Source organism: Erpetoichthys calabaricus, chromosome 2 (assembly GCF_900747795.2).
Source record: "Erpetoichthys calabaricus chromosome 2, fErpCal1.3, whole genome shotgun sequence".
Lineage (NCBI taxonomy): Eukaryota > Metazoa > Chordata > Cladistia > Polypteriformes > Polypteridae > Erpetoichthys > Erpetoichthys calabaricus.
Window position 1 is genome coordinate 195,022,754 of NC_041395.2, and position 16,030 is coordinate 195,038,783.

At 33.9% G+C, this 16,030-nt stretch overlaps 1 long non-coding RNA gene across 1 annotated transcript in view; it reads left to right on the forward strand.

The window, feature by feature from the left end:
- The window catches only part of LOC127526511 (uncharacterized), a 402,711-nt gene extending 387,697 nt beyond the window's left edge, over positions 1 to 15,014 (forward strand). The window contains exon 2 of the long non-coding RNA XR_007934013.1: positions 14,850 to 15,014. This is a non-coding gene — a long non-coding RNA (uncharacterized LOC127526511). The remainder of the gene's footprint in view (positions 1 to 14,849) is intronic.
- The last annotated feature ends 1,016 nt before the right edge of the window (positions 15,015 to 16,030 follow it).

Consider the following 16,030-nt stretch of genomic DNA (forward strand, 5'->3'; position numbering starts at 1 on the left):
ATACCACATATATATACATACATATATAAATATATATATACACATATATATACATACATATATATATATACATATATAAATATATATATACACATATATATACATACATATATATATATATATATACACATATACATACATATATATATATATACACATATATATACATACATATATATATATATATACACATATATATACATACATATATATATATATATATACACATATACATACATATACATACATATATATATACACATATATATACATACATATATATATATATATATATATACACATATACATACATATATATATCCATCCATCCATCCATTTTCCAACCCGCTGAATCCGAACACAGGGTCACGGGGGTCTGCTGGAGCCAATCCCAGCCAACACAGGGCACAAGGCAGGAACCAATCCTGGGCAGGGTGCCAACCCACTGCAGGACACACACAAACACACCCACACACCAAGCACACACTAGGGACAATTTAGAATCACCAATCCACCTAACTAGCATGTCTTTGGACTGTGGGAGGAAACCGGAGCCCCCGGAGGAAACCCACGCAGACACGGGGAGAACATGCAAACTCCACGCAGGGAGGACCCGGGAATCGAACCCAGGTCTCCAGGTCTCCCAACTGCGAGGCAGCAGCGGTACCCACTGCGCCACCGTGCCGCCCTACATATATATATATATATATATATATATATATACATATACATACATATATATATATATATATATACACATATACATACATATATATATATATATATATACACATATACATACATATATATATATACACATATACATACATATATATATATATACACATATACATACATATATATATATATACACATATACATACATTATATATATATATACACATATACATACATTATATATATATATATATACACATATACATACATTATATATATATATATATACACATATACATACATTATATATATATATATATATATATATACACATATACATACATTATATATATACATATATATATATATATATACATATATATATATATATATACACATATACATACATTATATATGTACATATATATATATATATATATATATATATATATATATATATATATATATATATATATATATATATACATATACATATATACATATACATATATATACATACATATATATATATATACATATACTGTAAATACATACATATATATACACACACTTTATGGACAGTGAAACCTTTAGGAACAGTAACCATTAAGCGACAATTTTGATCTCCTAGCTGTTTTTATTAGGCTTCCTGTGAAGAGTATCTGTTACACACTTTTGAACAGAGCTTCTATGCATCATGAGGTCGATTCTGGGCTAATTCACTCTTTATACGAAAACAGATGAGTTCGGAACATTAGCGCAAATTGAGCTAAAGATAGACAGAATTCAATAATATGGTATTACTGATGAAACAGCATGTTTCAGGATTGCGTCATTTGAGTTTTATTGGAAGATGTCAAAAAAAAAAAAAAACAGGCGACTAGCAAGCATTTCCTTGGAAGGGGTTATACCTGAAATATAAATAATGTTAAGTGGAATTGTCTTTTAATCATTTTTTTAATATATATATTCACTTTTGCCTGGTCAGGTTTGTGGCGGCTTGGGAAACCAACAAAACAGTTACAGAATAAAAGCAGGAACAATTGCTGGATTGGATATCATTTGATCAAGGGCCCCACTTACGCACAAGCACACATGCATCCATACATAAATTGCTAATCAACCAAACATTATGTGTGGACTCTAAAAGGAATGGAGAGTCCCTGGAGGAAAGGCACATCAACGCAAGTAGATTCTGAAAACTCCAAATAGAAAGCACAACAAATAAGAATCTAACAAGAACCTATACAATAATATTCATTACTGGATGGCATTTAATATATATTAATAAAATTAAGACATTGAAATAAAATGCTTCAAAGGCAATTTTATAGTATGAGAACCCATAAAGATTATTTTTAATAAGATGCATTCTTTGCTCTGTTTATGCATTGGTCAGAAACTGCATCTTTCAAATTAAGTCTAATTTAAAATAAAGGAAAAGCAAATTCTAAAATATATGGACTGTTATTTAAAATATATTTATTTCAAGATAACTTAAAGGATATCCAGGTGTGCAATTTGTATCTTATTATAAGGCTATCATAGATCTAAGGCACATAACCAAAAAAGGAGTTTAATTTTAGGTGTCAGAAGCCTTTCACAAAACCAAGACTGAAGCTCCAGATGTACAGTCTCTTATAAACTTTGTTTTAAAAGACATTTAGTGTGAAAAGAATGTGAAAAGCAATATCAGCAACACTTGACCTATATACAATATACAAATCAACATCCTGACTTAGTGATAGTGACTTTGTAAATAAAATGCTGTCCACTTTAATATACACAAAGTTATTAGTCCAACTATTTCACAAGTAAAAAGAAGTTAGGTAGAATGTTACACATTTACACTTTCTTTTAGGATATTATAGATCATTAAACTAGACAATATTTCAAAGCTAAGATAGACTATAGCTTTGAGTAAACAAAGAAAAAAGGATTCAGAAAATAGATGAATAAATGGTAACACTGTATAACTTTCAGCAAAAAACCTTTACAATGAATGAATACTGTACATTCAGTTTTAGAATAGATATTGGCAACAACTGCTGAATTTGTCAAGATGCAAAGAAGCTTTCTATGTGTAGTAAGAATTTTAATGTTCTTTACTCTATACTCTATAAAGCCACAACTTTGAGGAAGCAGGTAAAATTCTAGATGAACTAAGAGTTTTGATTGTTATTTAACAAAGAGTCTAAAAATGAAAAACAAAAAGTTGGAAAATGGAAGGGAATACTTAAACTATATTCTTTAACTAATCGGACAAAATCAGTAACTAAGGATCATGTGATGACGTGGTTAGATACAAAGAGAAAAACAGATATGGTAAAAAATGAGACAAAAGCAAAATTAGTTGTGAAGTGTGATACATTCCATAGTTGTACAGAATTAGAGACCATCAGATTACTATGTGAATATAATATCCATCTACCAATAACCTCAGATATGACAATCAATTAAAACAACAAAAAAATACAGCAAAACGAAAACAGACAATTCAGTGAGAAGCATTCCATTAAATACCCTGTACAAACGGAGTAATTTGGTTGAAACTCTTCTTCAATTAAATAGGCACTTATTAATAAACTGTATGATTTTACAGAAAACACATAAACAAGATTTTTATTTCTTTCTGAATAATGTCTACAATATCATGGCCAAGAACTATTTAGTTTCATTTTCAGGCCTGAATTAGCCATGAAACACAAACTACTTGGGCAATTCAAATTTCAACAGAGTCAGTAGGAATGGATTTATTTCTGAATCTTTCACAGTTCTGAAACTAAATGAAATACTTGGTTTGAAATAAGAGAAGGTTCCCAGATTCCAGTTAAATGAGGTTTTTAAAATAATTCAAAATAATTTCTTTAATTGGTTACTTTGATTTTCAAAAAAGTGGAAATAAGAAATTTTACAAATTAACAGTGCAACAGTAGGAATACAATATTAATAGTATATTTTATTTATTTTCGAAAAGAAGCAAAATGCATTATCTGCAGTCTGCCTTTATAACAAACACCATTCATTTATGTACCTAAGGATTTCAAGGCTTTGTTAGGCCACATCTAATTTAAAAAGCCATCCGAAGCTTAGACTGCCCCCTTAAATTGTAGAAAAACAAAGAAAAGATCAGCATGGTGACACACTGGATATGCAAAGTGTTCTGCACAATGCTACATTTTTTTTGTAAAATGCTCTAAAATTAAATCATTCATTAATCATTTGAACAGTGAAATAAAAGAAAAAGGAAAAACAGTTTTAACCATTGGTTCAGTTGTGATGTGAATCAGTATGACAAATTTTGCATCTGACACAAAAAGACCATAACCTGTTACTTTTGTTAGACTGCTTAAGAAGACAGACTTTCTCAATGTGACTGTCACTTTTTAAGCATTGTGCAATAAAGATAATCTGGAGATACTGGTTACTAAATGGTTACTGAACCATATTATATTATTAAATACGCAAGTCTGGAAATAGTTCTTTCATAAATTTAGCAAGGCAGGAATTGCAAACTAACAATCGTCAAGTAAAATGCTACCACCAAAAAGTAGAAAAAAGCAAACTCTGTTAGTTACATTAAAAAGAATGAACAAGTGAGTCAGATAACACTGTGCATACCTAGCCTGAATAATTGTATTACTTCAGTTTTAACAGAAAACAATGACATTTGTAAAATCTTATCAATTATTAGTGTGACCATAAATTATCAGTCAATATGATTGAATGACACAGCATTGGTATAACACAACCTCACTGAAGAGAAAGAGTAATGTTTCTCAGTGTTAAAAATTAATTTTCAGTGATTTGACAAAAAATATCATTATGAAAATCTATACTAATAAAAGGCAAAGCCCTCACTCACTCATTCATTCACTCACTCACTCACTCATCACTAATTCTCCAACTTCCCGTGTAGGTGGAAGGCTGAAATTTGGCAGGCTCATTCCTTACAGCTTACTTACAAAAGTTAGGCAGGTTTCATTTCGAAATTCTATGCGTAATGGTCATAACTGGAACCTCTTTTTTGTCCATATACTGTAATAGACTGCAGCTCGATGGCCGTGGCAGGCGGAGTTGCGTATCGCGTCATCACGCCTCCGACGTAATCACGTGAACTGACTGTGAATGCAGTACGTAGAAAACAAGGAAGAGCCCCAAAGAGCGCTGAAGAAAACATTCATTACACAATTGAGAAGGCAGTGAAACAAGCATACAAGCATATTCATAAGTGCAGCTACTGCGGAAACAAAGCACGGTGTAAACCATAAGTTTAAATTAAGTTTATAGAAACGCTCCCGCTGCTGTTTGCAATACCATATTCGTAACATACAAGTTTAATGAGAAGACACGAGGTATAAACGAGACTTTGGATCACTTTGTAACAGAGTTAAAATTGCTGTAGCGAGAAACTTTTAAGTGCCGGGTCTTAGCTAACATTAAATAAAGCCGTGGACATCGCAACATCACACAAGAGAGCGGCTCACGTGAACTGACTGAACGCAGCATGAGTGATCACTTCGATGAATCAAACCTGTTCAAAAAACACATTACACAATTGATAATGTAGGAAAAGAATATGAAGCGACTTACGCATACAGACATATTCATGAGTGCAGGTACTTCGGAAACAAAGCACTGTGTAAACCTAAAGTTTAAATTAAGTTCATAGACCTACAAAAGGTTGCCATTGATTTGAGGCAAGATTGCTTTTCTCCTGTACAACTATACGTTGCATTCTCAACAGTAAGCCTGCACGGCTTGGTCATATTACAACCGGAGTGCTGAAAAGACAACGTGGTATACAAAGACAACTATAACAATCGTATTAAACGAACAATAAAACAGCAGAGAACCCGTGGATTAAATAAAAAGGCTGCTTCCTTGGTGAAGGATGGGCTTATATGGCGTTCGTTTATAAAACAGCGGAGAAACTGTGTAAAGGCTGCTTCACAAAAAAACAGCAGAGCGCCTTATATGAGCAGGCATTCAGCTAAAGAAGGGAATCAATAAATAACTATAATCGTAATAAACAAACAAAAAATAGCAGAGAATCCGCGGATTACATAAAGGATATGGGTACCTGAACAGAAAAGTGAGTCTCGAATAGCTACACAATAACTATAACAATCGTAATAAACGAACAATAAAACAATACAGAACTGCTAAGCAAGGCCTTATATGGCGTTCGTTTATAAAACAGCGGGAATATATATGTGAATGTATGTATGTATATATGTATGTCTAAATATATATATATATATATATATATATATATATATATATATATATGTAGATATATATGTGTATATACATGTAGATATGTATATATATGTGTATATATATGTAGATATGTATATATATGTGTATATATATGTAGATATGTATATATATATATATGTTTATATATATGTAGATATGTAAATATGTATATGTATATATATGTGTCTGTATGTGTATATATATATATATATATATGTGTGTATGTATGTATGTATGTGTGTGTATATATATATATATATGTATGTGTATTTATGTATGTGTAAATGTATATATGTATATGTGTGTGTGTGTGTATGTATGTATGTGTATTTGTATGTGTGTATATGTATGTGTATATATATGTTGATATGTGTATATATATATATATGTATATTTATGTAGATGTGTGTATATATATATATATATATATATATATATATATATATCTCTATATATATATATACACACATCCATCCATCCATCCATCCATCCATATTCTAACCCGCTGAATCCAAACACAGGGTCACGGGGGTCTGCTGGAGCCAATCCCAGCCAACACAGGGCACAAGGCAGGAAACAATCCTGGGCAGGGTGCCAACCCACCGCAGGACACACACAAACACACCCACACACCAAGCACACACTAGGGCCAATTTAGAATCGCCAAACCACCTAACCTGCATGTCTTTTGGACCGGGTCTCCTAACTGCGAGGCAGCAGCGCTACCACTGCGCCACCGTGCCGCCCATATATATATATATATATATATATATAATATATATATATACATATATATATATATATATATATATATAATATATATGTATATGTATATGTAGATATGTGTATATGTAGATATGTATATATAAATAATGTATATATGTATATGTATATATGTTTACATAACCTCTTTAACACACTACTTCTCCGCTGCGAAGCGCGGGTATTTTGCTAGTCTGATTATAAAAGCAAAATAGTAGTCCGAAAACCTCAGTGCGCCCACATCATTCCTTGCTACACCTTCTTGGGTGCTCGACCTCATACTTCATTTGTTCACGAAATGCTGACTGGTGATGTCCTGGGCCATTGTAATAATACAGTTTCATGATGCAAGACATACAGCTATAAAATATGGAGAAGTGTCTAAAATGTGCTTAGATTAGTAAGCCATTCAAGTCTATGTGATAAGAATGAAATAAATTAAAACTAGCAAGGAAACTTTGGAATAGAAAAGGGTAGGAGCATTACATGTGTATACCAATGATATATGAGTAGTGTGGCAACAAGCACAACTGAGAGTAAGGCATAGCAGGGGGAAAAGTAAAACACTTTCAAGAACTCAGTATTATATAAAAAGTCATCTAAAGATACTAATGCTAGCATTCTCATTTAGTTTCACCTGCTGGCTCTTTGACAGAAGGTAATTCAATCTCAGATCAGCATAGTCCAGCTCTCAACTCAGATATCCATACATAAACAATAGAAATGAAGAAATATTGGTTAAGATATTTTCAATGAGTGACAAAACCTGCCAAAAAATAACCATAAGAACCTCAGGAAACATACCAGAGAGAGGACTTGTAATCAACTTGCAACACAAAGGAACTACAATAAGAAAGGGTAGAGCAGGCTCTTTTTCCTTAGGAGATTGTTCCTTTAATGCGAGAAATGGCATCATTCACACCTTCTACAACACTGTGATGGCCAAAGCAATTTTCTGTGCTGTGCTGGGCTGGGCACATAACATCACTTCAAAAGAGTCCCACCAAATTAACAAGCTAAAATGGCAGGCTCAGTTATGGGACACACTTTGGAGCCCTTGGAGTAAGTAGCAACAGAGAGAATTAACAAAACAGAGTTCCATTACTCTGCACATCCTCCACAACACTTTGCAATTTCAGCCAAGAAATTATTCAGCAGACGTGTGTCAAGAAGCACTACTGGGACTCTTTTATACCAACAGCAATATGCCAGCATAATGCCTCACAGTGAGTGTCAAGTCAGTTTTTTCTTTTAAGATTTTCCTCCTTATCAGTGATTCTAGTTTGTGTATAGACTATAGTGTGTATGTGTGTATATATTCATCTTTAAAAAGTCAAATTTCCCCCAGGGTATGAATGTTTACAGTATATTTAGTTAACAATACTACAGAAGTTAGGACTCATTAACCTTCTACTTATCTAAGTTGGCTTAATTTTCTGTAAGAAAACGAACATTAGAGGGCAAAATAAGAAAAAAAATAGAAGGTATGGGGCAATAGTAAAACAGTATGTGCAGTACTGTGAAAAGTTCTGGATACTGTTCTATGTAAAAAGATGTTACTTTTGGGAGTAAACATATTTCTTACTGTGACAAAGTTTGCCATTTCATTATTAAACAGACAGGATAAGTTGTGAATGTGGCTCAGATCTTCAATATTCTACAGAGTATTCATAAAGTAAACACCATGAAAACAGTTATAAATATACTCACTGACACATGAGGAAATTAAGGGGAAGTATAGTTGAAGTGAATATGGTGGTGACCTATAAGCACTTACTGGTGGAGATATAGAAGAATCTTAGCTATTAGTCAATAAAATGAGCAAAATTAAGGCAATGGGTGCATCTTAATTATATTAGTTAACTAAATGAGCAAAGTTAACAGATTCCTCTAGCTTATGAAATTTATTATAACAACATTTATTTATATAGCACATTTTCATGCAAAAAGTAGCTCAAAGTGCTTTACATAATGAAGAAAAGAAAAATAAAAGACAAAATAAGAAATTAAAATAAGACATTAGTTAACATAGAAAAGGAGTAAGGTCCAATGGCCAGGGTGGACAGAAAAAACAAAAAAAAAAAAACTCCAGAAGGCTGGAGAAAAAAATAAAATCTGTAGGGGTTCCAGGCCACGAGACCGCCCAGTCCCCTCTGGGCATTCTACCTAACATAAATGAAACAGTCCTCTTTGTAGTTAGGGTTCTTACTGAGTCACTTGATGCTGATGGTCATACAGACTTCTGGCTTTTAATCCATCCATCATTGTTGGAACATCATGGTGCTTTGAGTAGATGGCGGTGGCACAAGCCACCACCAAAAGGACACCGGAAAATGAAACAGAAGAGAGAGTAGGGGTTAGTACAGATTTTAGAGCCACCATGAATAGTTATTATAATGAATTGGATATACAGAGTATCAGGATTTAAATTACAGTGAAGTTATGAGAAGGCCATGTTAAAGTAATGTGTTTTCAGCAGTTTTTTAAAGTGCTCCACTGTATTAGCCTGGCGAATTCCTATTGGCAGGCTATTCCAGATTTTAGGTGCATAACAGCAGAAGGCCGCCTCACCACTTCTTTTAAGTTTTGCTCTTGGAATTCTAAGGAGACACTCAGTTTAGTATCTGAGGTTACAATTTGGAATATAAGACGTCAGACATTCCGATATATAAGATGGGGCGTGATTATTTAAGGCTTTATAAACCATAAGCAGAATTTTAAAGTCAATCCTGAATGACACAGGTGACCAGTGTAGTGACATCAAAACTGGAGAGATGTGCTTGGATTTTCTTTTCCTGGTTAGGATTCTAGCAGCTGCATTCTGCACTAGTTGCAAAGGATTTATGTCTTTTTTGGGTAGTCCTGAGAGGAGTGCGTTACAGTAATCTAGTCGACTGAAAACAAACGTGTGAACTAATTTCTCAGCATCTTTCAATGATACAAGAGGTCTAACTTTTGCTATGTTTCTTAAGTGAAAAAATGCTGTCCTAGTGATCTGATTAATATGCGATTTAAAATTTAGATTACAGTCAACAGTTACCCCTAAGCTTTTTACCTCCGTTTTGACTTTTAATCCTAATGCATCCAGATTATTTCTAATAGCCTCATTGTATCCATTATTGCCAATCACTAAGATTTCAGTTTTCTCTTTATTTAACTTGAGAAAGTTACTATTCATCCATTCTGAGATACAAGTTAGACATTGTGTTAGTGAATCAAGAGAATTGGGGTCATCAGGTGCAATTGATAAATTCAGCTGTGTGTCATCAGCATAGCTGTGGTAGCTCACGTTGTGCCCTGAGATAATCTGACCCAATGGAAGCATGTAGATTGAGAAGAGCAGCGGACCCAGGATAGAGCCTTGTGGAACACCATATAGGATATCATGTGTCTTTGAGTTGTAATTACCACAACTAACAAAGAATTTTCTCCCTGTCAGGTAGGATTCAAACCAATTTAAGACGCTGCCAGAGAGGCCCACCCATTGACTAAGGCGATTTCTAAGAATATTATGATCAATGGTGTCAAATGCGGCACTCAGATCTAAGAGGATGAGAACAGATAAATGGCCTCTGTCTGCATTTACCCACAAATCATTTACTACTTTAACGAGTGCAGTTTCTGTGCTGTGATTTGTTCTAAAACCTGACTGAAATTTATCAAGAATAGCATGTTTATTGAGGTGCTCATTTAACTGCATAATGACTGCCTTCTCTAGAATTTTACTTAAGAAAGGCAGGTTAGAGATGGGTCTAAAATTTTCAAGAGCAGAGGGGACGAGATTATTTTTCTTAACTTGGGGTTTAACTACAGTAGTCTTAAAACAGTCTGGGAAGACCCCCGTATCTAATGACGAATTTACTATGTCAAGAACAGTATCAATTAGCACGCCCGATACTTCTTTGAAAAAATTTGGGTCAAGGGCGCAGGTGGAGGGTTTCATTTGAGAAATTATTTTATGTAAATCAGGTAAATCTATCCTAGTGAAAGAGTTTAATTTGTTTATAATGGAATACTGGGGTTTAGGAGGATCCTTAGTGTTGGGGAGATATACTATGTTATTTCTAATATCATTAATTTTTTGATTGAAAAATACAGCAATAGCCTCACAGGTTTTACTGGAAGTACTTAAGAGGCATTCCTTTGAGTTACCTGGGTTTAACAGACGATCAATCGTCGAGAATAAGACTCTGGGATTACTAGCATTGTTATTTATAATCTTAGAGAAATAGCAGTGCCTCTCAAGACGGACTGTGTTATTGTATTCTGTTATTTAAACTTTTAATATTTCATAGTGGATAGTTAGTTTAGTCTTCCTCCATTTACACTCAGCTCTACAGCATGTTCTCTTTAAATCAGACACTCTTTGGGTCTTCCATGGTATAACAATACTAGAACATTTTTTAACTGTCTTTTCAGGTGCAACTATGTCAACAGCATCTCTCACCTTAGTATTAAATCTTTCCACCTTACTATTTACATTATCCTCGCTATTATAGTTGGCACTATAAATGGACTGATTGCTTAGAATGTTGCTGATGAGTCAAAGAAGCGTTTTTTAACAATATGCTTCTCATGAGTGTTTTCTATCATTATTTCTATATCAAAAAGTAGAAGAAAATGGTCTGATAGACCCATATCAATGACTTGCTTTATATCAACTTTTAGTCCTTTAGTAATCACTAAGTCTAACGTATGACCTGCTTTATGTGTAGGCTGATTAACGAGCTGTCTCATATCAAAAGAGTCCAGGAGGTTCATAAACTATTTTACTTTTTGGTCACACTGATTATCTATATGAAAGTTAAAGTCGCCGACTATTAAGAGTGGGTCATAGTTCGTAATTAAAATTGACATTAAGTCAGAGAATTCCTCAAAAAAAGACGCGTTGAATTTTGGAGGTCTATACACGGATAATACTAGAACGTGATAATCTCCATGGATAACAACGGTGAGATACTCAAAGGACTTGAATCTACCAAAACTGATATCTTTACATTTTAATCGGTTTGAGTAAATGTTTGCCAAACTGCCGCCTCTCTTTCCTTGGCGATCTGCACGAGTAAAACTGTAATCCGGAGGCGCAGATTCGATTAAAACAGCTGCGCCATCTGAGCTAAGCCACGTTTCACTTAGTGCAATAAAATCTATTTTTTCATCACTAATAAGATCGTTGATAAAAAACGTCTTGTTAGCTTAAAGCTCTAACATTTAATAGAGCCATATTTAATGTTTCAGAGGGGCAGAGATGAATACTATGTGCGTTATTGATATTTGGAATAGACACTAAGTTATTTTTATTAGCGCTGCTCTGTGTGTATTTTTTGTTTAATCTATAATCTGTTTTTATAGTTTTAATACATTGTTCATCTAAAGTAGTAATTTTAGTTAAATTATTGTTGTTTATGCCGTATTGCCTAGATTTTCTACGTGCATTGAGATTGGTTATTACAGTATTTATGTTGTGCACTTTTATGGAAGGTTTTATTAAATAATTATCATGTCCTAGCACAGCAGTAGCATTTCGGAAGGGGTTAAGAGCAGAGATAGATAGTCAAGATAAATGAATTACCTTAGATATGTTTTCGGAGAGGACCCGGGCGCTGAAACTGTTCGGATGCAGGCCATCTCGCTTGAAGAAATGTGGTCTTTCCCAAAAGAGGTCCCAGTTGTTGATGAACCCGATGTCTTGATTCTTGCAGAAGCCCTGCAGCCAGTTGTTTAACCCTAGCAGATGACTGTAGTACTCGTTTGATCGTCTGATGAGAGATAGTGGACCCGAAATGAAGATCTTTGCCGATGGTGTCCTCTTCTTCGTGTCTTTAATTAATGCTGTGAAGTCAGCCTTGAGGATTTCCGATTGTCGGTGCCTTATATCGTTTACGACGGCATGCTAAACAATTGCTCCAACTGCCCTGTTCTTGTGCTTCTCGTAGATTGCTGGCGCACGTCTCATTATTATTATTAGGATTGGCTTCACTGAATGACTTTCATTTGTTATAGCTGCATATCTGTTGTGCTGTGTTCTTGCATGCCTGGAGCAGAGATGTGGCAAGCTAATTAATTCTACACTTCAAACTTGCCATAAGCCCACTGTGAATTTAAAATACTCTAGTACAGAAAGCTGAAACACCACATTATCAACATCTCTCTGAAGTTCTCTAAAAGGGCATGCAATTATATACAAGGCCTCAAACACACAATTAATATATATATATATAATATATATATATATATATATATATATATATATATATATATATATATATATATAATATATATATTTATTGTGGAAGCTGGCCCAGACACAGACAGGTAGACATGGTTTTAAATCACCCAACACATGTTTATTTATAACTATTATTTACAAGGTGCACACACAACCCCCAAACTCTCCCAAAGTCCAGGCCCTCTCATAATGCAATGACTCTCTTTACCGCCTCCACTCCTTTCCTCCAAGACTCTGTCCACTTCCACCCGACTCCAGCCATTGAATGGAGGGAGGCGGCCCCTTTTATAACCACCTGGATGTGCTCCAGATGCCTCACGACAATCTTCTGCCGGCACTCCCCAGTGTAGAGGAAGTGCTGGCTGCGTACCCGGAAGCACTCCGGGTGTCTCTGGTCTTCTTCCTCTCAGCACTTCCAGGTGTGTCGGAAGTTACTAAGGGCCAGGGCTCCAAAGGCATTGGGACGCCCCCTGGCGGTGACCATGGGCCCCTACAGGGTTGAGCTTCAAAGCTCTGTACCCGTGGTCCCCAAAGCCACCAGGGTGGTTGCCCCCTTGTGGTCTGGAGGAGGCATAAGCCCTCCTCCGGTCTTCTTGGGCATCCTGGCTGGGTACCACCACCAGCCACATATACATATATATACATATTATATATATATATACTATATATATATTATATATACATATATATATATAATATATACATATATATATATATATACAATATATATATAGTATATATATATATATATATATATATATATATATATATATATATATATATATATACATATATATATATATATACATATATATATATATATACTATATATATATATAAATATACATATATAATATATATATTATACATATATATATATATATATACTAGTATATATATATATATAGTATATATATATAATATATATATATATAATATATATATATATATATATATATATATATTATTTATATATATATATATATATATATATAGTATATATTATATATATAATATACCCACACACACACACATATACATATTCTCTCTATTCTCTCTATTATAAAAAAAAAAAAATCCTGGTAGAGAAAGATGGGAGATGAGACATGATCCTCACGTTAAGATCACGGAAGACAGTTTAAATTCCTGCGAGACGAAAGAGGATGGCCACGGAGCATCTCACGGGGACCTTAAACATGAGACTTTATGGCAAGAGATTGACCCAGGACCATCTCGCAATGACGAGGAACATGAGATTCTTGCAAGACATGCCCTACTTACAACCAGTATCAAATAAGACCACGGGCAGCAAAACATTCAGTCGTCTAAAGGATTTGAGCACACAGATCCAGGGTCTCAGCGCATATAAAGTGTATAAGGAAAATACGTTATAAATGAAACGTTGATGACTAAGCGAAGAAGAAAGCAGTGTGGAGAAAAGAGACTCAAAAGCGTTGGAGAGAAAAAAGAGCGAAAAAGAATAATCTAGGTGCAAATTCAGAAAAGACAAGGAAAGTAATTATCAGCCCGGAACAAGTGGAATTGAAAAAAAGCACGTCCAATCAGGCTCAGAATTAAAAGACAAAGTAGAACTTCATAAAGACGTTCACAAACGTTGGCACTATACACATGCAGAGCAGGTTATAGATTATGAAAGCAGTGGAATTTGAAAGGCTCAAAAAAAAAAAAAACGGTGCGATATACATGTGGAGAAAGTTAAAGAATATGAAAGTAGCAAAATTAGAAAGTATAAAAAAAAGAAAGTAAAGATTGCAGTAGCGCAAACAAACGGAAATTATTACTCAAACAAGGGAAAATAATCACCACGGACCAGGTGTCATTGGAAATAAAAGCAGGACAAAGCGAGGTTAGAAATAAAAGACAAAGAGTAGAAAACAAAGTAAAATGTCATAAAGAGGTTAAAAAACAAGGGGGCCAAACGCATGCAGAGCAGGTTAGAGATAATGAAAACTGGAATTCAAAAGACTCAAAAAAAAAAAAAAAAAAAAAACATAGGCACGATACACATGCTGAGCAAGATACAGAATATGAAAGCAGAAAAAAATGACAGTGTCAAAACAAAGACAGTAAACATCGCATTAGCGCAAAAAAAGAGAAATTATTAGTCGGTGAAATAACGAAAGGGCGAATAGAGATTGAATATATGAACATAGGTGATATGTCAAAAGTATGTAAGTACTGTAAGGCTTTGAAGTTTAAGTCAGAATTTCAAAAACGTGGTTTACCTCACATGCATTTATTGGTTACTTTGCAAAAAAAATTAACTGCTGATGATGTAGATCATTTTGTCTATGCTAAAATTCCAAACAGAGAAACCTATCCTGAATTATGATACAAAGTCATTAAACATATGTCTCACTGACCTCACTTAAAAGATTCAGCATATTGGGACTCCAAAGATTCCAAATATTGTTTTTACAGAAGTTCTGAAATAAAAGTGAAACGAATGAAATAGCAACAATTCAAAGAAAAAAAAATCTTAAAAGTGTGCATCCGGAAAACCAAACACGGGGGTTGTTGAGCGAAGCGAGCAGGGGGCAAAGCCCCTTATATATATATATATATATATATATATATATATATATATATATATATACACTATTTTTTGTTTTTTTCTCAGCATTGAGATTTAGTGTACAATTTATATTCCCATAAGTTAATTTGGTAAGTTTACCAATATACAAAGGTTTACATCTAGAATTAGGTGAGCATGTCAAGTTCAAAAAGTTTATTTTATGTGTCTGTAGGTGCTTAGTGCATGTGTTTGGTATCAGGCAACAAGATGCAAGCTTATGGATGATGGTGACTTACTGATTAGGCAAAAACTGTACTTAATGGAGGCTGATCAGCCTCTCTTTATTAGATATGCCTGCTCTTTAATGTAACAGATCACCACATGGTTGTAACTCAATGTATAGTATATGGCTTGCAAGGAATATGTATGATATTTGCAATTTTGGTCTTATTATGATTGTTCATGACAATGGGCAGGTTCCAACATCAAGCAAATAGATGCCTTCCTGGGATTTTCACACTATAGTCTTGAGTTTCCAAAAATATGGAGCAATCATCAAACAA